The following is a 26,806-nucleotide window of genomic DNA, read 5'->3' on the forward strand; positions in this document are numbered from 1 at the left end:
TAAAATTAATTATATATAACCTGATGATATTCTAAACAAAAAGTTTGACGGAAAAATTAATAAAATCCAAATTTTATTAACGGAAATCATGTAACAGAAACGGAAAAAGTTTCGGGTTGTCACATCATCCCTCCGTTAGAGGGAATTTCGTCCTGAAATTCAGACACAGAATACAAATCATGAACTCGGAAATAGATGTGAGTACTTCTGTTTCATTGAATCTTCGCGCTCCCAAGTGAATTCAGGTCCCCGCTTGGCATTCCAGCGAGCCTTCACTATCGGAAGGCGACTTTGTTTTGTTCGTTTGACTTCCCGATCCATGATTTCTATGGGTTATTCCACGAAGTGTAAGCTCTCGTCTAGTTCGATCTCATCGAGTGGAATCACAAGTGTCTCATCGGACAGGCACTTCTTTAGGTTCGACACGTGGAAGACGGGATGTACGCTGCTAAGTTCTCGTGGTAGGCGAAGTTTGTATGCTACGGGACCGATCCGAGCGAGAATCTCGAATGGTCCAATGTATCTTGGATTCCGCTTTCCACGCTTTCCGAAGTGTATCATGCCTTTCCAGGGTGAGACTCTCAAAATAACGCGGTCACCAACCTGGAATTCCAAGGGTTTTCGTCTCTTATCGGCGTAGCTCTTTTGTCTATCCCTTGACGCTTTTAGTCGTTCCCGAATTTGTACAATCTTTTCAGTAGTCTCTCGGATAATTTCTGGGCCTGTGAGAGTGCTGTCGGGGACTTGGCCCTTGATTAGCTGCGTGTCACCCACCTCAGCCCAGCACAGAGGGGATCTGCACTTGCGGCCATAGAGGGCTTCGAACGGCGCATCCTTGATACTGGTATGGTAGCTGTTGTTATAAGAAAATTCGACTAAGGACAAATGAGTGTCCCACGACATGCCAAAGTCGATGATGCAGGCTCTCAACATATCTTCTAATGTTTGAATGGTCCTCTCACTCTGCCCATCTGTCTGTGGATGATAAGCCGTGCTCATAGCCAGCTTAGTTCCAAGAGCCTTCTACAGTGACTGCCAAAATCTTGAGGTAAACCTGCTATCTCGATCGGAGATAATGGATACAGGCACACCATGGAGGCGGACTATCTCTCGAATGTAGATTCGTGTTAGCCTCTCCATTTTGAAGTTTTCCTTGATTGGCAGGAAATGGGCGGACTTGGTTAATCGATCGACAATTACCCAGATGGCGTCGTGCCCACTCGGAGACTTGGGCAACTTAGTGATGAAATCCATCGTAATCCTTTACCACTTCCACTCATGTATTTCTGGCTGCTGAAGTAAACCTGAGGGCTTTTGGTATTCTACCTTCACCTTGGCGCAAGTCAAGCACTTACCCACGAAGGTAGGAATTTCTGCTTTCATGTTCGGCCACCAATAAAGTTGTTTGAGATCCAGATACATCTTATCTGAACCTGGGTGAACGGAGTATCTAGTCTTGTGAGCTTCATTCATGACAACCTCCTTGTAACCACCGTACTTTGGGGTCCAGATTTGGTTCATGAGATAGTAAACTCCGTCTCCCTTGATTTCTAAGTTCTTTTCCATTCCTCTCAAGGCTTCATTCGGCATGTTCTCTGGTTTTAAGGCTTCCCGCTAAGCCTCTCTGATTTGCGCGGATAATTGGGAATGGATGGTTATGGTCAATGTCTTCACCCTGCGACCTGAATACTCCTTTCGGCTGAGGGCATCTGCTACCACATTGGCCTTGCCGGGATGGTAGCGTATTTCACACTCGTAGTCACTAAGTAGTTCTAGCCATTGCCGCTGTCTCATGTTCAACTCTTTCTTATCGAAGATATGCTGTAGGCTCTTATGGTCGGTGAAGACGGTGCACTTAGTTCCGTAGAGATAATGTCTCTAGATCTTTAACACGAAGACCACTGCTCCCAACTCTAGATCATGAGTTACGTAATTGACTTCGTGTGTTTTCAGCTGTCTCGAGGCCTACGCAATAACCTTTCCTCGTTGCATGAGCACACAGCCTAGGCCCTGATTGGATGCATCGCAGTAGACAACGAAGTCTTCCGTCCCTTCCGGCAGGGACAAGATAGGTGCGCTGCATAGGGCCTGCTTCAATGTCTGGAACGCAGTGTCTTGCTTTTCTCCCCAACTAAAGGTTACACCTTTCTGTGTCAGGGTGGTTAAAGGCTTAGCAATCTTAGAGAAGTTTTGAATAAATCTGCGATAATAGCCAGCGAGACCCAAGAATTGACAGACTTCTGTGCGCGTCTTCGGTGCTGTCCAATTCTCAATCGCTTTGATCTTGGAAGGGTCCACATGTATGCCTTCCTCGCTAACCATATGGCCAAGGAAGGTTACTTTCCTGATCCAGAACTCGCACTTTGAAAACTTTTCATAAAGTTTCTCCGCCCTTAGTGTTTCTAGCACTAGTCTCAAGTGCTGTTTATGATCTTCCTCGCTTCGTGAGTAGACAAGTATATCGTCAATGAAAACGATCACGAACTTTTCTAGGAAAGGGCGGCACACCCGATTCATTAGATCCATGAATACTGCTGGTGCGTTGGTTAGACCGAAGGGAATTACTACAAACTTGTAGTGCCCGTAACGAGTTCGGAATGCTGTTTTGGGAACATCATTCTCGTGAACTCGTAACTGATGGTACCCTGATCTTAGGTCTATTTTCGAGAAGTAACTGGCTCCCTGAAGTTGATCAAAGAGGTCGTCGATTCGGGGTAAGGGATAACGGTTCTTGATGGTCAGCTTGTTCAGTTCGTGATAGTTAATGCACATCCGAAAGGATCCATCTTTCTTCTTCATAAATAAGATCGGGGCTCCCCACGGTGAGGAACTTGGTCTTATGAATCCTTTACTGATAAGCTCATTGAGCTGGCTGGATAACTCTTTCATTTCTGCTGGCGCTAGGCGATATGGAGATTTAGCTACAGGGGTAGCTCCGGGGATTAAGTCGATGCGAAACTCGACTTGGCGCTCGGGAGGAATTCCTGAAAGATCTTCGGGGAAGACATCAGGAAAGTTATAGACTTCAGGGATGCTCTCGAGGTCTTTAACTTTTTCCGTCTCGTCGACAACATGTGCTAGGAATGCATGGCACTCCTTCCGTTGATACTTCTGAGCTTGGATGCATTAAATGATACGAAGGTTTGAACTGAGTTTATCACCGTAGATAGTGAGGGCTTCGCCAGAGGGAAGATTGAGACGGATAGCCTTCTCATAGCAAAGGATATCTGCACGATTGGGGCTCAACTAACCCATACCGATTATGACATCGAAGCTTTTTATGGAAACTGGCATAAGATCGATGGGAAAGGAATGATCGTCTAGGGTAAGGGTACAGCCTATGAATATGTCGTTAGTACTTTCTTTCTTTCCGTTAGCCATCTCGACGGTGAATGTTTCAGTTAAAGGTTGGGATTTACATTTGAGTAGGTATTTCAATGCATGACTAACAAAGCTTCTCTCCGCACCAGAATCGAAAAGAATGCTTGCATAAGATTTGTAAAGGAGGAACGTACCCGTAACAACGGTAGGATCAACGACTGCTTCCTCCTGGCCCATAGCCAGTACCCTCCTTGTGTTGCCAGTTGTTGCGGCCTTGGGGCAGTTTCTTTTGAAGTGCCCAACCTCTCCACAGCCGTAGCAGGCTTGACCAGCGCCCGCTCCAGGAGCCTGGTTGGTTGGTTGGACTGGTGCTTTGCAGAATCGAGCTGTATGTCCCTTCTTACCATAGCTGTTGTACAACATCTCCCGGTATTGCCCATGGCGATGGAAGTTGCACTTGTTGCACTTCGGAAGCGTACCCGGATATCCACTAGTAGGAGCTTGGGTGGTTGGGACAGCAGCAGGAGTAGTAGCAGCATAAACTGCCACTATTTGCTGTTTCTTGGAGGGCTCCTGCGATGACTGCCCCTTGCGTTTGTTCCATGACTTTTTCTTCCCACCGATCGCCTTCGGTGGTTCAGGATTGACTGTCACCTTATCCAGATCGACCCCTTGATCTATCAGAGTCTGCGCCAGGCACTTGGCGCTATCAAATGTAGTGGGCCTAGCAGCAAAAACATTTCCTTGAGTTGGGGGCGTCAGTCCCCAGATGTACCTCTTAATTTTCTTGCTTTCCGGGGTGACCATTCCCGGACAGAGGAGAGCCAGATCACAGAATCTAGCGATGTAGGCAGCAATGTCGGAACCCTTCATCTTCAGGGTCCAGAGCTCGTGCTCTAACTTCTGCATCTAGCCCCTCGGGCAGTACTCCGCCAGTATGAGTTCCTTCAGACTCTCCCAACCCATGGCATTTGCTATTGGCAATGTTAGGGATTTGACACGACCATTCCACCAGGTCAGTGCTCTGTCGGTGAATGTGCAAGCGGTGAATTTCACCTTGTTGGCTTCGGAACAGGAACAAATTTCCAAGATGGATTCGATCTTCTCGAACCATCGATTTAAGGCAATGACTCCACCATTGCCGTCGAAGGACTTGGGTTTAGCATTCATGAAGTCCTTATAGGAACACTCCTTTCGGTGTCCCTGATGTCCATCATGGCTTTGAGTATCGGGCCCACCTCCAGATCCACCAGAGCTGCCCTGGTTAATCTGCGACATCGCCACAGCCACAGCAGCCGTAACTGCCGCCTGAAACATAGCTGGGTCAAACTGAGGAGGTGGCGGTGGCGCTGGATCCGTCGGGGGATCGTTGTTCTTTCTGTTGGGTCTCTTTGTGGGAGGCATCTTGTTTTAATCCCGATGCGTTTATAGTTTGTATATCATTTATGGGTTGATATACTCGATTCACTATAAACAATGCTCTGATACCAATCTGTCACACCCCAAAACCGGAACGGCAGAAACGTTCTGGGGTGAAGGACGTCATGTACAGTATCACAACAATGCATAATAGTAAAGACAAGCAACACCATCCATTGCATTAATATAATAATTATAATACAAGCGTGTTCTGTATAGTTTGTAAGACACCAAAAGTATGATCAAAATAAAAGATGAGTCTTGTATGTGCTCCATCTTCTCAAAAAGCTTCATCGGTACCTGTCTACTGATGACCTGAGAATACAAGTTATTTTGAAAGAGTTTATCAGCATAAAGCTGGTGAGTTCATAAGTAATTAGTGTCATTTCTTGTATAAAAATGTTTGTAACAATGTAATGTAGTAACTGATTTCAAATGTTTGTAAATAGTATACTCCCTAGAAAATCCTATATTTTCCAGTAAAATGTAGTCTTCTACTAAGACCCGACTGTTTGTATATTTGTTCTTTTGTAAATGTAAGAGTTTTCCCCAGTGAAACTACCAATATCAAAATATAGTTTTAGACTTTTGTCATGTAAGGTGGTTACAAAATAATTGTAATAGGGGAAATTAATGTTTTACCCCAGCAGTATCACTACTGACTAATAGTGATGAAAATGCAGACTCCAGGGAGTATTAAATGTACAATACAACTCGGGGAGTCCGTTTTACCTTTAATTCTTAATTGGTTAATTAACGGTTTGAATGTGAACTCGTATGTAACCATGCTGATCGACGGCTAAATAAATGATTACCCTCCAGGTCATATATAGCAAGGTAACATTCTGTCACCCCTTGGCCTTTCGGCTGGGACTGTAGCTAGCAGTCGGGATGTGGGAGTGTCTGTCCCGTATAGATCTATACACACAAAGCCCGCTCTCCCTCCAGGAGGCTCTGGTTACAAAGTGATACCACGATGAAGTGTCGTATCGAGAAGTAGTATGTCACATTCTGTTATAGTATTCAAATGTTTGTGTAGTAATTCATAGTGTAGTGATGTTTTCTCCTTACTAGTATATAGTATCTTCCTTTGTATAGTGTATAGTATGTTCTCTTGTATTGTGTATAGTGTCTATTGTTTATCAATGTAGTACTTATGTAGTAACTCGTAAATGTACTGACTCTTGTATGGGTCGGTGTAATAGTAATAGTGAGTAGTAATCCCTTAACTATACCTATTATAGTTAAATAGTAATGTTGTTTGTATGCCTTTGTTACACAAAGGTACTGTACTAAAGTAAAAGCTTTTATATCCAACACATATATATTTTATATATAACTATGATTTCAACGACATTCGGACAAATAACAAGATACCCTAAGTCCACAACCAAAGAAGGAACATGAAATAAGGTGAGCTATCAGTCCTAAGTCCTTCAAGTCTTACTTATATAAATATATTAGTGTAGATATGAGTTTGAAAACAATGCAAGTTTAAAAGAGTTTGGAAACAGTTTTAGTATTTAAAAGTTTAATAAAAGGGTTTTGACACGCTTGAAAACCATAAATTGGATATTAATTTCAAAGTAGTAGTATATATTTCTGTTTATTCTAGTCATTAATCACATGTGATTAAAGCAATAACTAGAATATTTCAACTTGTATCCCCCCCCATAAAAGCATTTAAAATCATTTCAAATGTTGATTAAGGGGTATGAACTCACCTGCAGTGAGTGGTTTGGATGGAAGTGCCGAATACGATGCTAAGTGTCAAGTGGAGACTTGAACACACACACGGATCCTATTTAACATGTAATGATGCATATATGTATCTAATTAGTCGTTTAACAACTAATTAATCAAGTAAGGACACTCTAAAACATGGATAACACTTTGATTCAAGTGTTAGGAGTATCTAGGGGTTGCATCTAAAGAGAGTATGGCCTCACATTGGAGTTTACTTCCCATATGGTAACACCACCTGTGTTTACGGTTTATGGTCATTTCCCCCATGAGTTTATGGCCGTAAACTCATGGTAATTAGCACCATTGTGTGCTAAAAGGTCTTACAAGTCATGATTTAGCATCTTATAGTCAAGTCCAAGCCTTAGGAAGTCATGGTGGCACAATGTCACCACTTTATAGAGTTTACGGCCCATGGACCATTCCTCATGAGTTTACGGCTGTAAACTCTATGTGTTATTGATATTTTTGATGTTTAAGGTCCTAAACACTTCAAGGAAGTGATCTAGATTAGTATCCAAGGCTAAGGAAGGGACTAGGGCTCATATGGCCCCCTTATTAGGGTTTACGGTTCATGGACCAACTCCCATGGAGTTTACGGTTTTGGGTTTACGGTCCAAGTGGGTTTACGGTCGTAAACCCATGGTAACTCCTACCATTTCGTGGTTTAAGGTCTTTAGCTCATGCATGCAAGGTTCTAGTCCATTATCCAAGCCCTAGAAGGTAATGGTGGTACATATGCACCACCTTATGGTGTTTACGGTCCAAGGAGATTGCCTTGGCCGTAAACCCATTTGTTCTTGATGTTTTTCAATGGTTTAACAAGTATTCTAAGTAAATAACTAGTTAGGAGGAGTGTACTTACTTATAGGAAGCTTGTAAGAGTGTTTAAGGTCCAAGAACACTAGTGTGTGTTCTTGGTGTTTTGAAGAACACTTGAAGATCTATGAACAAGACAACATTTCATGGATGAAATCATGTATAACTACTAGATGAAGTGTTATAACAACAAATCAAGAGAAGAAACACTTACATTTTTCGAAGATTGGAAGAACTATGTTATGATACTTGAGAGAGAAAGTTGGGTGTTCTTGAGCTTGGAAGTGAGAAGTGGGGAAAATGAGGGGTAAACTCATGCCTTAAGCATGAGTTCATGGTCAAAGGGGAGTTTATGGCCCAAACTCCTCATGTTTGGCCGTAAACACCTAATTAAGGTTTTATTTGTTTATTTGTTACACATCACTCCTAGAAGATACTTCCTTTTATTTGTTCGTTTGACGAATTTAAAATAAAAACACCCAAACGGACTTTAAACCGGTTAAAATCAATAGAGATGGATTTGACTATTAATTGAAGTGCTTGACTTTAGAGTTTATACAAATGAAAATTTCGGGTTGTCATATCATCCCCCCGTTAGAGGGAATTTCGTCCCGAAATTAGAGTTCATGCAACTAGGTTATTACAAATAACTAAGTAAAAAGATGAGGATATTTAAGTTTCATTTGGTCCTCGCGCTCCCATGTGAATTCCGGTCCTCGTTTGGCGTTCCAGCGAACCTTCACAATTAGGATGCGGCTTTGTTTCGTTCGCTTGACCTCTCGGTCCATGATCTCTACAGGTTCTTCCACGAAGTTGAGGCTCTCGTTGATCTCGATCTCGTCGAGTGGGATTACAAGAGTCTCGTCGGATAGGCACTTTTTCAAGTTCGAGACGTGGAAGGTAGGATGTACGTTACTAAGCTCGCGGGGTAAGTTGAGTTTGTAAGCTACGGGGCCGATTCTAGCGAGAATCTCGAAAGGCCCTATGTATCTTGGATTTAGCTTTCCACGCTTTCCGAAGCGTATCAAGCCCTTCCAGGGTGAGACCTTCAAAAGGACTCGGTCTCCCACCTGGAATTGCAAAGGTTTCCTCCGTTTGTCTGCGTAGCTTTTCTGTCGGTCTCTAGAGGCTTTCAATCGTTTACGGATCTGAACGATCTTCTCTGTCGTTTCCCGAATGATCTCCGGACCCGTGAGAGTGCTGTCAGGAACTCGTCCTTTAGCTAACTGGGTGTCACCCACCTCAGCCCAGTACAGAGGGGATCTGCACTTTCGGCCATAGAGGGCTTCAAATGGAGCAGCCTTTATGCTCGTGTGATAACTGTTGTTGTAGGAGAATTCAACAAGGGGTAAGTGAGTATCCCATGCCTTCCCAAAGTCAATCATGCAGGCTCGCAACATATCTTCCAATGTTTGAATAGTCCTCTCACTTTGTCCGTCGGTCTGTGGATGGTAGGTTGTACTCATGTCTAGCCTTGTTCCTAGGGAGCTTTGTAATAACTGCCAGAAACCTCGAAGTGAATCTGCTATCCCTATCGGAGATAATAGATATAGGAACACCATGCGGTCGTACGATCTCCCGTATGTATGTTCTTGTGAGCTTCTCCATTTTGTCCGTTTCCTTGATGGGCAGGAAGTGTGTGGATTTGGTCAATCTGTCGACGATGACCCAAATGGTATCAAGCCCACCCGTTGTCTTGGGTAGCTTGGTTATGAAGTCCATAGTGATTCGCTCCCACTTCCATTCAGGTATCTCTGGTTGCTGAAGTAAACCTGATGGTTTCTGGTATTCGACCTTAACCTTTGCGCAAGTAAGGCATTCACTCACGAAGGTAGCAATTTCTGCTTTCATGTTAGGCCACCAGTACGACTTTTTAAGATCCATATACATCTTATCTGAACCCGGGTGGACGGAGTATCGAGTGTTGTGCGCTTCCTTCATGACCAAGTCTCTGAAGCCACCGTGTCTCGGTGTCCAGATTCGGTCCATGAGTTATAAGGCTCCATCACCCTTGACTTCCAAGTTCTTATCCATTCCTCGTAGAGATTCACCCGCCACATTTTCAGATCTCAAGGCTTCGAGCTGAGCCTGTTTAATTTGTGCGGATAGATGCGAATGGATAGTCATTGTTAATGACTTGACTCTTCGACCAGAATATTCTTTCCGACTTAGGGCGTCTGCTACTACGTTGGCTTTACCCGGATGATGATGAATTTCGCATTCGTAGTCATTGAGTAGTTCGACCCACCGTCGTTGTCTCATATTAAGCTCCTTCTGGTTGAATATGTGTTGTAGGCTTTGGTGGTTTGTAAAGATAGTGCTCTTCGTACCATACAGGTAGTGTCTCCAGATCTACAAGGAAAATACAACTGCTCCTAATTCGAGGTCGTGAGTGGTGTAGTTGACCTTCTGTGTCTTCAGCTGTCTTGAGGTATAGGCGATGACCTTTCCTCGTTGCATCAGAACACAACCGAGCCCTTGATTTGACGCATCACAATAGACCACGAAGTCTTCTGTTCCTTCGGGGAGGGACAGTATCGGTGCGGTGCACAAGGCTCGTTTTAGCGTTTGGAATGCTTTCTCCTGCTTCTCTTCCCAGTCAAAGGCCACGCCTTTCTGGGCCAATGTTGTAAGGGGTTTCGTAATTCGAGAGAAGTTCTGAATGAACATGCGGTAGTAGCCAGAGAGGCCTAGAAATTGACGAATTTCCGTAGGTGTCTTCGGTGCTGACCAGTTCTCGATGGCTTTAATTTTGGAAGGGTCCACGTGGATTCCTTCTTCTCTAACCACGTGTCCTAAGAATTCGACTCTTCGGATCCAAAATTCGCATTTAGAGAACTTCGCATAAAGCTTCTCTGATCGTAATGTTCCTAGGACTTGTCGTAAATGATCACTATGTTCCTCCTTACTTCGAGAGTAGATAAGTATGCCATCGATGAATACGATGATGAAATGATCCAAGTAAGGACGGCATACCCTATTCATTAAGTCCATGAATACTGCGGGCACATTGGTCAATCCGAATGGCATCACTACGAATTCGTAGTGTCCGTAACAAGTTCGGAAGGCTGTCTTCGGAACATCCTCCTCAAGCACTCGTAACTGGTGATACCCGGACCTCAGATCAATCTTGGAAAAGTAGCTCGCCCCTTGCAGCTGATCGAATAAATCGTCTATGCGAGGAAAGAGGGTAACGATTCTTGATTGTAAGCTTGTTGAGTTCCCTGTAATCGATGCACATACGGAACGATCCGTCTTTCTTCTTTACGAACAAGACTGGTGCTCCCCAGGGTGAGAAGCTTGTTCTTATAAAGCCCTTGCTGAGCAGTTCGTTAAGTTGACCGGACAGTTCTTTCATCTCAGCAGGTGTTAGACGATAGGGCGATTTGGCTACGGGGGTCGCTCCTGGAATTAAGTCGATTCGGAACTCGACTTGACGTTGCGGGGGTAATCCTGGGAGTTCTTCCAGAAAGACGTCCGGAAAATCGCGTAGTACGGGGAGGTCTTTTAGGTCTTTCGTTTTCCGGTTTGTATCGACAACGTGCGCCAGGAATGCATGATATTCCCTACGCAGGTACTTTTGGGCTTGAATACTTGAGATGATACGAAGGCTCGTACTGGGTGTGTCTCCGTAGATCAACAAGGTTTCGTTATTCGGTAGGTTCAGGCGGACTGCCTTTTCGAAGCACAAAATATCGGTACGATGGAGACTTAACCAATCCATGCCCACAATGACATCGAAACTCTTGATCGATACGGGTATGAGATCGATTTGGAATGAATAGTTATCTAGCTTGAGGGTACAACCTATGTAAATCTCGTTAGAACTCTCTGTCTTGCCGTTAGACATTTATACGAAGAAGGTTTCTTTTAGTGTTTGGGGTGATTGTTTAAGTAAGTGTTTAAATTTTTGGTTTACTAAGCTCCTTTCTGCCCCACTATCGAATAGGATACAAGCATAAGAGTTATCGAGAAGGAACGTACCCGTGACTACTGTGGGGTCTGCCACGGCTTCATTGTGGCCAATAGCAAGTAGTTTTCCTGCTCCTCCCGCATTCCCAGCTTTCAGACAGTTTCTTTTGAAGTGCCCTGTCTCGCCGCACCCGTAGCAGGCTTGACTCACTCATGTACCGGGAACCTGGGTGATGGGTTTGGGTTGTGTTCTACAAAACCGGGCGGTATGGCCCTTCCGGTCGCAGTTAGTGCAGTGCATTTCACGGCAGGGGCCGTTATGATGGAAGGAGCACTTGGTGCACTTGGGTAGGCTCCCTGCATATGGTTTGGCTGGTACAGGGGCAGCAGGAGTAGTGGCAGCATGGACAGCCACAATCTGTTGGTTCTTGGAAGAGGGTTGAGCTGATTTGCCCTTCTTCCGGTCCCAACGCTTCCTCTTGTTGTCAGCTGTTTTGGTTGATGCGGGGGCAGTCGTTGTAGTTGTTGATGGAGTAGAAGGAGTCTCGTGATCCATGAGCCTTTGGGCCAATTCCTTGGCACTATTAAAGGTCGTAGGGTGTGATGCTAGAACGTTCCCTCGATATGGGGGTACCAGACCCCAGATGTATCTTTCAATTTTCTTGCTTTCGGTGGGGACCATGTTGGGACATAGCGTCACCAGGTCGCAGAACCTGGCTGTATAAGCCACTATGTCGGAACCCTTCATTTTGAGGTTCCACAACTCCTCCTCGAGTTTCTGAATTTCGCCCCTCGGGCAGTACTCCCTTGTCATAAGGTCCTTCAGTGTATCCCAGCCCATGACGTTAGCTGTTACCAGTGAGAGTGATTTGACATGGCCATTCCACCACGTCAGGGCCCTTTCGGTGAAGGTGTAAGCAGCGAAATTTATCTTGCTTCCCTCAGGGCATGAGCACATCTCGAAGATTGCTTCTATTCTTTCGATCCATTGGGACAGCGGAATGATCCCTCCGGTTCCGTTGAAGTATGTTGGTTTGCAGCTGATGAAATCTTTATAGGTGCACTCCCATGCACGTGGATGGATTTCACCATGGCTGGAGTTGGTGCCAGTCCCCGTTCCACTAACACCACCAGAGTTTACTTGGGCCATGGTGGCAGTCACAACTGCGGTCACAGCTGCCTGAAACATCACCGCATCGAACTACGGAGGGGGTGGTGGTGGTGGTGGAGTTTGATTTGCAGGCGTGTTTCTGGTCGGACGCTTTCGAGGCGGCATCTTTTACTGAAAGTTTATAAAGATGATGATAATAGTAAGAATCGATTGTAAGTATGATGAGAGTGTTTCATGGACTAAATCACCATAGTCCAACTATCAGATAGAGTCATAACAATAGAGTAGGGAAACACAAGAGTAAGGACTTTCCAATAGATTAGATAACTGCCAATATTACTGGTATTAATGATGTAAAATGAGTTCGGGAAAAATGACCTAACAGTAGGTCTTGCATCAAACCATAAGGGAAAATGTTGGCAGCTTAGTAGCCTAGTTAGAGTACTTTCAAAGTTAGGAATGTTTACAGACAAGTGCTCCATGGGGCACAGAAAAGAAAGGCTATTCCTTAATTCAAAAGTAAAGACGAGTCGACATCTTCTACCGGTGACGGGTATCCCTCGGGCGAACCCTCAGGTCTGCCAGCTGACGTACAACTTCCTGAAGATGTCGTTCATGCGCTCTCTGACGCCCTCGGAGTTCCATGACTTCGGCTCGGGATGCAGCTAGCTATTGCTGCAGAGTCTCATTGGTTCTCCTGGTCCTTTCTATAGCCTCTTCGAGTCTCAACCTGCTGTTCCGTCACCAACATGTCTCCTCTAGCCGACGATTAGCGAAGCATCCCCAATAATTAGACTTCAGAAGTCGTTGCTCCGATTTCCGCTGCACCATTGCATCCCGGTGAAGAACAAAAAGAAAAAAGAAGAAGAAGGGAAATCATCGCCGGGGACCACAGGCACAACGCCTCCGACGTGCTTGTTGTCGCAATCTCCAATGAACACCGTGAACTCTTATCTTCCGGTCAACACCTGCGTTTCTTTTGGGCACCTTCTTGAACCAAAGCGTGAAAGTGAAGAGTTGTCATGATGTTCTTATTGGATACGTTTCAAACACAAAAAGTAGGATTCGGGCCTTCAGCTTTTAAACCCTAATGGGCTAGGTTGTTATGTTTGGGCTAACAATCAATTTGGGCTTCTTTAAACAAATCCAGGATCCTAACATTAAATGGACTTCAAACTCTAATATTTACCCTAGTGGGCTGCAGCTATGACCCAAGAACCCCAATTTTTGCAAGAATAAACTAGCCAGTCAGAAGTTTAACGCTCAAGTATCATGGTTTCTCTCAAACGAGATATGCCTTCAGATTATGCGCTGCAATCCAGACTCGCCCATCGTTTACAAAAAAAAAGTATTTGGGCACGGTACACGTCAAAAGAAAAAGTCAATAACACAAAAAAGAAAGAAAAATGGGAGTTGGGTTAATAACGTAAACGAGTTGTTGACATTTCAGTAGTGGGCTCTATTTAATTTATCTCGGGTCTCTCTTAAATGGGCTCCTTCATTATCTAGTTGCATCAACAACAATAAAATTGGCTATTTTTCACAAGACGATATAGCCAAGCAATCGCTCAACGCTCGATGCTACAATTCCGTCTGGCAAAATTTAACCTTAGAAGATGCATTGCAGCCCAATCCACTCGACATTTTCAAAAAAAAAAAAAGGGAAAGAGTAAGTAGTATATTGTCACTACTACTATTAGTAAAGCATTTCGAAATAATCCTCAGCAACCGCGCTGCCCGACTGTCATAAGCCGCGTTGCCAGCTCCATACAGTCTCACTACTTAGCTCGCATCAGTCGTGTTGGCCGACATCCCGCAATCGCGCTGCTTAACTCTCGGCAGCCGTGCTATACGCATTTTATTAGCACTTGTGTCGCCTAGCTCTTTCCAGCAGCTATGTATCTCAGCTTTCAGCAGTTGTACATCCATATTTCCCTTTTCTGCGCCCCCTCTAAGAAAAGAAGGGGGGGGATAGTGTTGGTACGACACTATGTAGAAGTGATTTTTATTCCCAAGGGGAAGAGTTAAGGTACATAAAGAGCTGATACCATGAATGATGGTGTATCCTCGAGGTGACGTTGGTATTCCGGATTGAAAGAGTAGCCGCGTGGTCCAACTCTCAATAGTCGTATTACTCACCTTTCGCTAGCAGCTCGCTGCCCGGGCCTCAACGGCCCTGCTGACCAGTTCCTGACAGCAGTCTCGCTACGCACCACTCGACAATAGCTACACTATCAAGCCCTAAGTAGCACCGCCACATAGCTCTCTGCAAACAGCCAAGACAGCGAGGCATGATTTATTAGTACGACTAGCGATGTAGCAAAGCATTAGGTACCATTCCGCTTTAACCCAGACTTATCACACGAGCTAAACACATAAATTGTAGGGTGCTACGCCCAATCATGCGAGGTTCAGTACCCTCGCCTTGAGTCGCCTGGCTTCTCAGCGGCTCCATTATAGCGGCAAGCTCCGCATGCGAGGTTCAGTACCCTTGCCTCGAGTCGCCTGGCTACCCAGCCTGACTCCATTATAGCGGCAAGCTCCACATGCGAGGTTCAGTACCCTCGCCTCGAGTCGTCTGGCTCCCCAACCCGACTCCATTATAGCGGCAAGCTCCGCATGCGAGGTTCAACACCCTCGCCTTGACTCATTTGGCTTCCTAGCCTGACTCCATTATAGCGGCAAGCTCCGCATGCGAGGTTCAGTACCCCCGCCTCGAGTCGTCTGGCTTCCCAGCCCGACTCCATTATAGCGGCAAGCTCCGCATGCTAGGTTCAGTACCCTTGCCTCGAGTCGTCTGGCTTCCCAGCCCGACTCCATTATAGCGGCAAGCTCCGCATGCGAGGTTCAGTTCCCTCGCCTCGAGTCGTCTGGCTTCCCAGCCCGACTCCATTATAGCGGCAAGCTCCGCATGCGAGGTTCAGCACCCTCGCCTTGACTCGTTTGGCTTCTCAGCCCGACTCCACTATAGTAACTTGCTCCGACCATTCCATGCGACGATCTTGCGCGTGATTTATCTACGATCGCTGGTAGCCAAGCCCGATCCATTCCACACGATGCTCTCTCACGTGATCTATCTACGATCGTTAGCAGCCAAACCCGATCTGTTACACGCGATGCTTTCCCTCATGACATCTCCATGTTTGATGGCTACTAAGCCCGAGCTATTCTCCTAAGTCGCGCAACATAAGTCGCACACCACAAGCTCTCGGTGTTTCCTCTCTCACAGTCATCATGGTTATCTTGTGCTCGGACGATCGATGAAGTGTTATCCACATTACATCCTGCTAAAGCGAGGATACTCTCCAGCAAGAAGGTCATCCCGACAGCGGCCCTGCTACCTACGACCCCACAACATCTCTGTTTCCTGGCTCTCGGAAACGGTCTTGTTGCGTAACCCTACCTGTAGCCTCGTCGCGAACCCCACAACACCTCTGTTTCCTGGCCCTCGGAAATGGTCTCGCTGTGCAACCCTACTTGTAGCCTCGCCACATACCCCACAACATCTCTGTTTCCTGGCTCTCGGAAATGGTTTCGCTGTGCAACCCTACCTGGCCTCACCGCTTATCCCTTAGCACCTCTGCTGCCTGGCTCTCGGCAACAGTCTCACTGCACGTTTCCTACCTATAGCCTCACTACCTGTTCCTCAAGAATTCTGTTGTCTGGCTATCGAAAATTGTCTTACTACGTGACCCTCGCTAGCAATCGCCCAGCTCTCGGAATCTCTGCCACTTATATTATGGTTAACCACCTTACGGTTTATTGGTTTGACAACAAAGTCTGACACGGCTACCTATGCTATCCACATCAGACTGGGGGGAATCCAGCCAGGTGTAGCCCGAGCAAGAAAGATCCTCAGGACGGTTATTAATGCAGACTATGTAGATGGTTATTGGTGACATCCCATCTCGCATGGCTACCACAACAATCACAACGGATAACAGTCTCAGGGACTGTATGGCGAGGTTACGCTTCTTAGCTACCCCGACCAGACATTTTATCGACATCAGTGTCGCGTAATACTCTTTAGCAGCCTCGGTCTGCATGATCACAGCAACACTTACTTTGCATCACACTGATCAGCTCACACTCCTCTCAGTGAAGGAGTATCAAGTCATCTCAAGCTACATAAGCAATGCTTGGCTAATCGCACAACCCCACGGCTCTCGTGGGCGTGTTTCGGTCATTCTCTTTATTATTTATTGCTTTGGTGCTTTATCTAGTCCGATCCGATTGTCAGCAACCGAATCGCATCAGACTAGGGGGACTTGACGACGCACAGTTTATATGACTAGTTCCAGTCTGATGTCATTGGCCGTGTACCAATAACACCAGACTGGGGGGAGTTGATGATATATGGTCCACTAGCATAGCCCAGACTGCTCTAGCGTGCCAGCCTAGCTTGGCGCGCTCCTGCTAGCCTTGCCTGGCGTTCTCCTGCCAACCTTGCTGGGGACTCCCTTGTCAGCCTCGCTGGGGACTCTCCTGTGGGTTTATATGACTAATTCAAGTCTGATGTCATTGGCCGCATACCAATAACACCAGACTGGGGGGACTTGATGATATATGGTCCATTGGCATGGCCTAGACTGCTCCAGCGCGCCAGCCTGGCCTGGCGCGCTCCTGCCAGCCCTGCCTGGCGTTCCCTTGTGTGACACCCAAATTTTTGCAAAAATTTTAAACTTTTAAACACGCATCTTTAATTAAATTAAAACAACTGAAATAGTCATAACATAATCCATCAACTTAATAATCATATAAAATAAGTGCGGAAGTAATAATAATAATAATAAGGTCCCAACAAAAATAACTAGTAGCGATGTCCCGGTGCTCCATGTCAAGCCTTAGCCTCTTTAATCTTAACACCTGTAAAGTTATAAGGGAAAACGTAAGCACAAAGCTTAGTGAATTCAAACACAGACATTGTACTAACATTCATATTTACTAACCCTAATCCATTTTCCATTTATAATTATATGATAAGGGCAAAGAACAAATCAATGCCTATAATACAAGAAGGACTTGTAGGTTTGAACCGCACCGGGAAGATCCCGTATCATTTGGCCCTAATCACCGCACCTCATGATGAGTATTACGTTGGTGATATTACCTACCCACCGCACCGGTAAATCCGTATCCCTTGGTGGTGTCCCCATATCCATAATTAGTTACATACAGTGCACATGTACGAATTAAAACAATGGTTATATAGCATGCCTTCATAATAAATTCAAATAATCACACACGAGCTACCTAGCAAACGCAAACATCAATACAACGGTGTGAGAGAACTCACCTTGAGTGAGTAGTAAGGATAGCTAACAATCAAATAATGCTACCAAGCTTGAGCAAACTTCAAAACCTCACCTAAGAAGGACTAAAGGTTAGAAAGGAGAAGTAATGAAGCTATGAGTTGAGAAAAGAGTAATCACAGCAAGGTCTCTAAAACAGACCTGCTGTTCAAAACGGATTTACTCCAAAATATAAAACCGAAACATAGCGTTAACAAACTTTTATAGGAAAATATGATTGTTCAAGATTCCAGAACTATAAATAACTCCTTCTAACTCCAAAAGATGAATTAAATATGAATTTTACAAAATGGTGTATCACTTCTGTCTCCAACAATACAGTCAAGTGATGTTGGCCAATTATACCCAACTTGTGAGTAGAATTCGTCCAAACCAAAATTCAGAGATGTAAAGGACATACAAATGAAAGTATCAGAGTTGGAATTGAATGAAAAGAATCTCCCAAACTCCATATATAAAATTCACATTCTGGACAATCACAGCACTAGCAAAAGCTGGTGACTGCCCACTGATCTGGAGTGTGGATCCATTCTAACCAATTTATAATTGGAAATAACACCCCATCTGCTCCAGATCTTAAATTCATAATATAAGGAACATATAGAAACTTGGAATCACTCTGGATCCTTTTCCAAGCCTTAGAAATGATGAAAAAAAAATGACATATCAGAACAGACCCGGATCAGACCTAACAGCAAAGATGCCATTCTTTCCCATAGATAAATTCCTTATCAGTGAGGTTGGCCTGCGTAAGAAAGTTAGACAACTCAATTTTTGAACTTTTGGAACTGGTTTGGGGTCCGTTTGAGTTCTAGAGCTCAAGATATGAATTTTACAAAATGACTACAGATCTGATGGAAAACAGAATCGTAGCCACCCGTGATTCCTTTTTGGCTTATCCATCCTTCTCCCTTTGAAACACATTTTAAGATGTGTTCATCATCCCAATTTAGTCCCCATGATCATGGTGGTACTAAAAAGGGTTAGGTATCATTAGGATTTCATTTTGCCACAAGATTGTAATAATAATCAACATGAAAATGAACATAAAGCACATAAAATCACCAATCTCCCTTTTAGGGTTTCCATGATCTTTTGCCACATGTAATCCCCTAGATCCATCATCCACCATATATGGGGTGAAGATAGGATCTTGAGATGATGTATAACATACAATTACAAATCAAATAGGAAGGAGAAGAAGTGAAGATGAAATCATAAAACTAGAACAAGGTTATGTATCAAGTTGTAAGAAATGATAAGGAGGTTCATACCAATACGAATCAAGGCTGGAAATGAACAAGAATTAAGCTCCAAACAACAGCCCCTTGGCTGCTCATGATCCCAAAGAGAGAGAGGACCATTTGAGAGAGAGATGCAGGGTTTAGAGTGTTTTTCTTGTGTGTCTTCCAAATGACTCAATTAACACATTAAGTACTATTTACTAGATGGACTTGCAAATAGGCCCATTGCCCATGGACTTCAATAAAAGGAGTTTACAAGATGATCAAAAGAGTCCAATAAGATAAGAAAATCAGACATTGGTTAAATAAATTAACCCAAGGTTACAAGAATAATTAAATTAAAATAACTAAACGTACCGAGAAAAACCGGGGCGTTACAACTCTCCCCCACTAAGAACGGACTTCGTCCTCGAAGTCAACACCTAAAAACAGATCCAGATAGTGATCCCTCATCTCGCCTTCCGGTTCCCAAGTCCATTCCGAACCCTTCCTATGTTGCCACTGCACCTTAACCAGGTTTATAATCTTGTTGCGGAGAGCTTTCGTCTTTCGTTCTAAAATAGCGATTGGTTTCTCAACATAATTGAGACGCTCGTCAACCTATATGTCCTCCAGTGGTATCACTGTGGTCTCATCAACAAGGCATTTTCGTAACTGATACACGTAAAACGTATTATGAATTAGACTAAGCTCTTCAGGCAGCTCTAAACGGTAAGCCACCTTTCCCACACGGGCTATGACCTTGTAGGGTCCAATGAATCGGGGTCCGAGCTTTCCCCGTTTTCGAAATCGAATCACATCTTTCCAGGGGGAGACTTTGAGCAACACATAATCTCCCACCTGGAACTCAAGATCGGAGCATCTTTTGTCGGCATAATTTTTCTGACGACTCCTCGCTGTAACCAAATGATCCCGAATCACGTGGATTTTCTCTGTAGTCCGAAGCACGATATCGGTACTCCCAAGTACCCTCTGCCAAACCTCACCCCAACAAACGGGCGCCACGAATCATATCTAACAAAGACGACACCATCGTCATCCGGAGACACTTAGATCGAATCGGTTCGGCAGATTGTTTAAGACTGAGAGCATCAGCTACAACATTAGATTTACCGGGGTGGTAGTGAATTTCACAATCATAATCTTTTAGCACATCCAACCATCTGATCTGCCTCATGTTCAAATCCCGCTACTCGAACAAGTATTTCAGACTCTTATGGTCAGTGTATATGATACACTTCACTCCATAGAGATAGTGTCTCCAAATCTTAAGAGCGAAAACAACAGCCCCAAGCTCCAAATCATGAGTGGGGTAGTTTCGTTTGTGGGGTTTCAGCTGTTGGGAGGCATAGGCTATCACCCTGTCCCGTTGCATTAACACGACACCAAGACCCTGAAGCGATGCATCACAGTAAACCACCATATCCTCAACCCTATCAGGTAAGGCCAAAATCGGAGCATCATACAATCGCTTCCTCAGCTCATCAAACGCAAATTATTGCTCCGGGCCCCAAACAAATTTCACTGATTTCTTGGTCAATCGGGTGAGTGGCAAGGCGATTTTAGAGAAATTTTCAATGAACCTATGGTAATAACCGGCTAAACCCAAGAAACTGCGAATTTCAGAAGGTGTTTTTGGAATCTCCCATTGTTTAACCGCATCAACCTTGGCTTGATCGACCTTAATACCATGTTTGTTTACCACATGCCCCAAGAACTGAACTTCTTCTAACCAAAATTCACATTTTGAGAATTTAGCATAAAGCCTTTCTCTTTTCAGAGTTTCCAGAATCTCCCGAAGGTGTTGCTCATGCTCCTATTTGGTCTTAGAATAGACCAAGATGTCATCAATGAACACTATGACCGAACGGTTAAGCATCGGGCTACACACCCGGTTCATGAGATCCATAAACGCTGCGGGTGCATTGGTGAGCCCAAAAGGCATCACCCCGAACTCAAAATGCCCATAACGAGTACGGAATGCTGTTTTCTCAATGTCTTCTTCACGAACCCGCATCTGATGGTAACCGCAACGTAAATCAATCTTGGAGAACAAAGACGCTCTCTGAAGCTGATCGAAAAGATCGTCAATACGTGGAAATGGGTACCTATTCTTTATCGTGCGCTTGTTTAGCTCCCTATAATCAATACACATTCGCTGGGATCCATTTTTCTTCTTCACAAAGAGAATAGGAGCACCCCATGGCCAGCAGCTTGGCCGTATAAACCCTTTATCACTTAGTTCCTGAAGTTGATCTTGGAGCTCTTTCATCTCAGGTGGTGCCAAGCGGTAAGGAGATTTAGCTACCGGAGTCGCACCCAACACCAAATCAATGCGAAACTCCACTTGCCGAATAGGTGGCAAACCAGGGAGTTCCTCCGGAAAGACATCACTAAAGTCGGAAACGATAGGAACGTCGTCTAGTGCTATAGCAGAAGAGCAAGAAGCGATGGCCACGCGGGGAATGTCCCCCTGAATGATAAGTTCTCCACCTCTAGGGTTTTGGACACGAACTTGCTTCTTACGACAGTGGATTTCCACATCACACGCATCAAGCCAATCCATGCCTACGATAACGTAGAGCTCTCGCATCGCAATAGGGATAAGATCAATGGGGAATTCAACTCCAGAAAACTCGAGAGTGCAACCCCGATAAACATCGGTGACATAAATAGTGCGGTTGTCGGCAACTTCGACAACCATTGGGTGAGCCAATTTTCCGATACTACGCCCCAAACGATTAATAAACATGCGAGATACAAAAGAATGGGTAGCACCGCTATCAAATATAACAACATCGGGCTCGGAATCTAGCAAATAAGTGGCTGCCACTGTCGCTGTAATCACCGGCTCCTCCGCAGTCATTTGGTGAGCACGACCTCGTGTCACCATAGTGGGTCCCTTAGAGGACGATGCAATTGTAGGATTTGTACCCCCGTCTCCTTTACCAGTCTTCAACTTCGGGCATTCGGGCTTCTTGTGTCCCGTCTCGTTACAGTGATAGCAGACGGGAACTGCAGAAGTAATATGAGGTGCTGCACTTGCAGGGGGATCCCTACAATTCTTCCAATGATGCCCTGGCTTTTTGCAGTTGTAGCATATCAACGGATTTTTCTCGCCCTGAAGACGTCCTATACTCATACCTTGACTTACTACCCTGCTTTCGCTTTTTCTGGGCATCTCTGGATGTCTTGGAAGAGGTGTCATTGGCCTTCCTTTTGGACTGGGTCTGCAACTCGATTTCCCTCCTCCTCGCTGCATTCATGATCGCGGATAAGGTCGAGAACTCCTGCATGCTAATGAATTCCCGAATCTCGGTACGTAGGATGGCCATGTACCGGCTGACCAACCAGGCCTCGTTCCCAGCAAACGAGGGGCAAAAAGATAGCATCTCCAAGAACTTGGCGTTCAGGTCGCTAACGGACTCGGTAGTCTGCTGTAAGGCCATGAACTCTTGCTGTATCCACTGCTGCTCCACCTTAGGCACATATTGTGCCTCGAATCTCTCCACAAATTAGGCCCAAGACATGGCCCTCACTTCTTCTTCGCTTAATAGAGCGGTGATGGTGTTCCACCATGTCTTTCCCCTTTTCCGCAGCTGATTCATGGCGATCACAACTTTGTACTGGTCCGGAAACCCAACAGTCATGAAGGCGCCCTCAACATCTGACACCCAGTGCTTAGCAGCAACTGGGTCGGATTCACCGTTCCAAAGAAGAGGGCTACACTTGATGAACTTCTCAAAGTAGTATGTCGAATCCCGAACAGGAGGAGCCGGTAACGCTCCCCCGGGAATAGCTGTGAGGCGCTCATCCAGAAGAGCACCGACTTGGTTGATTATGTCATTGGTCACACCCGGGATTAGTTCGTTGAAGGCATTATTGAATTCCTCAACAACAATATCCCTAACTTGCTCCATTTGGAGCTGATTAAGTCGAGCAGGCGGAGCCATTGGTATCCGCAGAAGAAGGAAAATCTTAGAAACAATTCAGCCTAGACATTTCTAGGAAGACAAAACACTCAGCTTGCCGAAAATTTTTCAACCTTGCCCCGACCCGAAACCGGCACCGATGTTTCAAATAGTAGGGGCCCTTCTACTACCTTCCATACAAGTTCCAATTTCGCATTCGCGTCTAGTTTCAAAATTTCCAGTTCGCTCTAGCCGTTAATTTTACAACTCTCTCACATGTTAACACTAAATAAGTGTGTAATCTAACATTTTAAGACTAGTAGAATCCAATTCATAGTCAAGAATTTAACATAAACATTTAACATAAGAAATAAGGCTTACTTGGCTGGCTGACTAGCACACCGCGACATCTTCCACTACTATTCTTCAGAAGGTTTGAAAAATATTTTAAAAAGAAAATAAACTCTTATAGAGCCTCAAATTTGAGTCTAGAACATCCACAAGAATGCCTAGTTCCCTCAAACTGTGGCTCTGATACCAACTTGTGACACCCAAATTTTTGCAAAAATTTTAAACTTTTAAACACGCATCTTAAATTAAATTAAAACAACTGAAATAGTCATAACATAATCCATCAACTTAATAATCATATAAAATAAGTGCGGAAGTAATAATAATAATAATAAGGTCCCAACAAAAATAACTAGTAGCGATGTCCCGGTGCTCCATGTCAAGCCTTAGCCTCTTTAATCTTAACACTTGTAAAGTTATAAGGGAAAACGTAAGCATAAAGCTTAGTGAATTCAAACACAGACATTGTACTAACATTCATATTTACTAACCCTAATCCATTTTCCATTTATAATTATATGATAAGGGCAAAGAACGAATCAATGCCTATAATACAAGAAGGACTTATAGGTTTGAACCGCACCGGGAAGATCCCGTATCATTTGGCCCTAATCACCGCACCTCATGATGAGTATTACGTTGGTGATATTACCTACCCACCGCACCGGTAAATCCGTATCCCTTGGTGGTGTCCCCATATCCATAATTAGTTACATACAGTGCACATGTATGAATTAAAACAATGGTTATATAGCATGCCTTTATAATAAATTCAAATAATCACACACGAGCTAACTAGCAAACGCAAACATCAATACAACGGTGTGAGAGAACTCACCTTGAGTGAGTAGTAAGGATAGCTAACAATCAAATAATGCTACCAAGCTTGAGCAAACTTCAAAACCTCACGTAAGAAGGACTAAAGGTTAGAAAGGAGAAGTAATGAAGCTATGAGTTGAGAAAAGAGTAATCACAGCAAGGTCTCTAAAACAGACCTACTGTTCAAAACGGATTTACTCCAAAATATAAAACAGAAACATAGCGTTAACAAAATTTTATAGGAAAATATGATTGTTCAGGATTCCAGAACTATAAATAACTCCTTCTAACTCCAAAAGATGAATTAAATATGAATTTTACAAAATGGTGTATCACTTCTGTCTCCAACAATACATTCAAGTGATGTTGGCCAATTCTACCCAACTTGTGAGTAGAATTCGTCCAAACCAAAATTTAGAGAAGTAAAGGACATACAAATGAAAGTCTCAGAGTTGGAATTGAATGAAAAGCATCTCCCAAACGCCAGATATAAAATTTACATTGTGGACAATCACAACACTAGCAAAAGCTGGTGACTGCCCACTGATCTGGAGTCTGGATCCTTTTCCAAGCCTTAGAAATGATGAAAAAAATGACATATCAGAACAGACCCGGATCAGACCTAACAGCAAAGATGCCATTCTTTCCCATAGATAAAGTCCTTATCAGTGAGGTTGGCCTGCTTAAGAAAGTTAGCCAACTCAATTTTGGAACTTTTGGAACTGGTTTGGGGTCCGTTTGAGTTCTAGAGCTCAAGATATGAATTTTACAAAATGACTACATATCTGATGGAAAACAGAATCGTAGCCACCCGTGATTCCTTTTTGGCTTATCCATCCTTCTCCCTTTGAAACACATTTTAAGATGTGTTCATCATCCCAATTTAGTCCCCATGATCATGGTGGTACTAAAAAGGGTTAGGTATCATTAGGATATCATTTTTCCATAAGATTGTAATAATAATCAACATGAAAATGAACATAAAGCACATAAAATCACCATTCTCCCTTTTAGGGTTTCCATGATCTTTTGCCACATGGAATCCCCTAGATCCATCATCCACCATATATGGGGTGAAGATAGGATCTTGAGATGATGTATAACATACAATTACAAATAAATAGGAAGGAGAAGAAGTGAAGATGAAATCATAAAACTAGAACATGGTTATGAATCAAGTTGTAAGAAATGATAAGGAGGTTCATACCAATACGAATCAAGGCTGGAAATGAACAAGAATTAAGCTCCAAACAACAGCCCATTGGCTGCTCTTGATCCCAAAGAGAGAGAGGACGATTTGAGAGAGAGATGGAGGGTTTAGAGTGTTTTTCTTGTGTGTGTTCCAAATGACTCAATTAACACATTAAGTACTATTTACTAGATGGACTTGCAAATAGGCCCATAGCCCATGGACTTCAAGAAAAGGAGTTTACAAGATGATCAAAAGAGTCCAATAAGATAAGAAAATCAGACATTGGTTAAATAAATTAACCCAAGGTTACAAGAATAATTAAATTAAAATAACTAAACGTACCGAGAAAAACCGGGGCGTTACACCTTGCGAGCCTTGCTGGGGACTCCCTTGCCAGCCCTGTTGGGGACTCTCCTGCCGGCTCGGCCAGGTGCTCCCTCGCCTGGCACTCCCTTGCCATCCTCTCCTGGTGCGTGCCCATCGGCCCTGCCTAGGGCGCGCCCGCCAGCCCCGCCCGACGCCTCCGGGCGGCCTTGCCCAGCTCCTTGCTAGTTGGGCCTGAATTGGGCTGGCCCAAGGCCTGACCTAATTGTCCCCTATATAATGAACAATACCTCCTCCATGGAGGAGGATCCTTCCCCATGGCTCAGCCGCCACTATACTCCGGCAGGGTGGCTCAGCCGCCACCCGCCGCCATACACCACCACTAGCACCAAGATGGTTCTCTCCAGCTCTGGAGGACCATCTCAGATCTTCTAGCTGATCTAACTTGACCGTCGGAGTCCGCTCCCGGGGCACCATCCCTGGGAAGGCTCTAACGAGTTTTCACTGTGATGTCAGATCTCCGCCGCAGCCGAAGACCAGAAGACTCGCCGGAGGTCGATGTCGCATCAATCGTTATTAGTTAATTCAATACTTGCATGGTGCATACCAATTACATGTAACCAAAACAGGATAGACCTTCGAATAAATGACCCTAACTCTAAATCTAGATTCTAAGTGTATAGATTCTAAGTCTATAACGCCTTAGTCACATGTAACCTTAGAGTATCCACTTAGCAACTATTTCCCTACTATTAACGACCTTTTTAGTTCTCATATATGTAATTTATAGTAACACAGAATACTCCTATAGTATTCCGTTCTAATGTTCCCGTTGTAGTAGTGTTGGTAAGTTTTTAGACTTGTTGCAACACTACAATCATTCTTAGGCACATGCTAGTCACTCCTCAGAAAATACAGTTGATCAGGCTATATCCCCTTAGGTTTGGCTATATGTCTCTAAGCCTAATTGTGATGTTCAACAATCATAATACTTTTGTCCTGTTCTAGTATGATACTGACCCTCGTATGAATAGATGTATATATACTTAGTAAATATTTTATTATTTAAAAGTATAATTTCTTGGTCAGAGTGTTTTAATCCCGATGCGTTTATAGTTTGTATATCATTTATGGGTTGATATACTCGATTCACTATAAACAATGCTCTGATACCAATCTGTCACACCCCAAAACCGGAACGGCAGAAACGTTCTGGGGTGAAGGACGTCATGTACAGTATCACAACAATGCATAATAGTAAAGACAAGCAACACCATCCATTGCATTAATATAATAATTATAATACAAGCGTGTTCTGTATAGTTTGT

The sequence above is a fragment of the Lactuca virosa genome, chromosome 4, assembly GCF_052849685.1.
Source record: "Lactuca virosa cultivar CGN04683 chromosome 4, Lactuca_virosa_CGN04683_v6, whole genome shotgun sequence".
In the NCBI taxonomy this organism is placed as follows: Eukaryota; Viridiplantae; Streptophyta; class Magnoliopsida; order Asterales; family Asteraceae; genus Lactuca; species Lactuca virosa.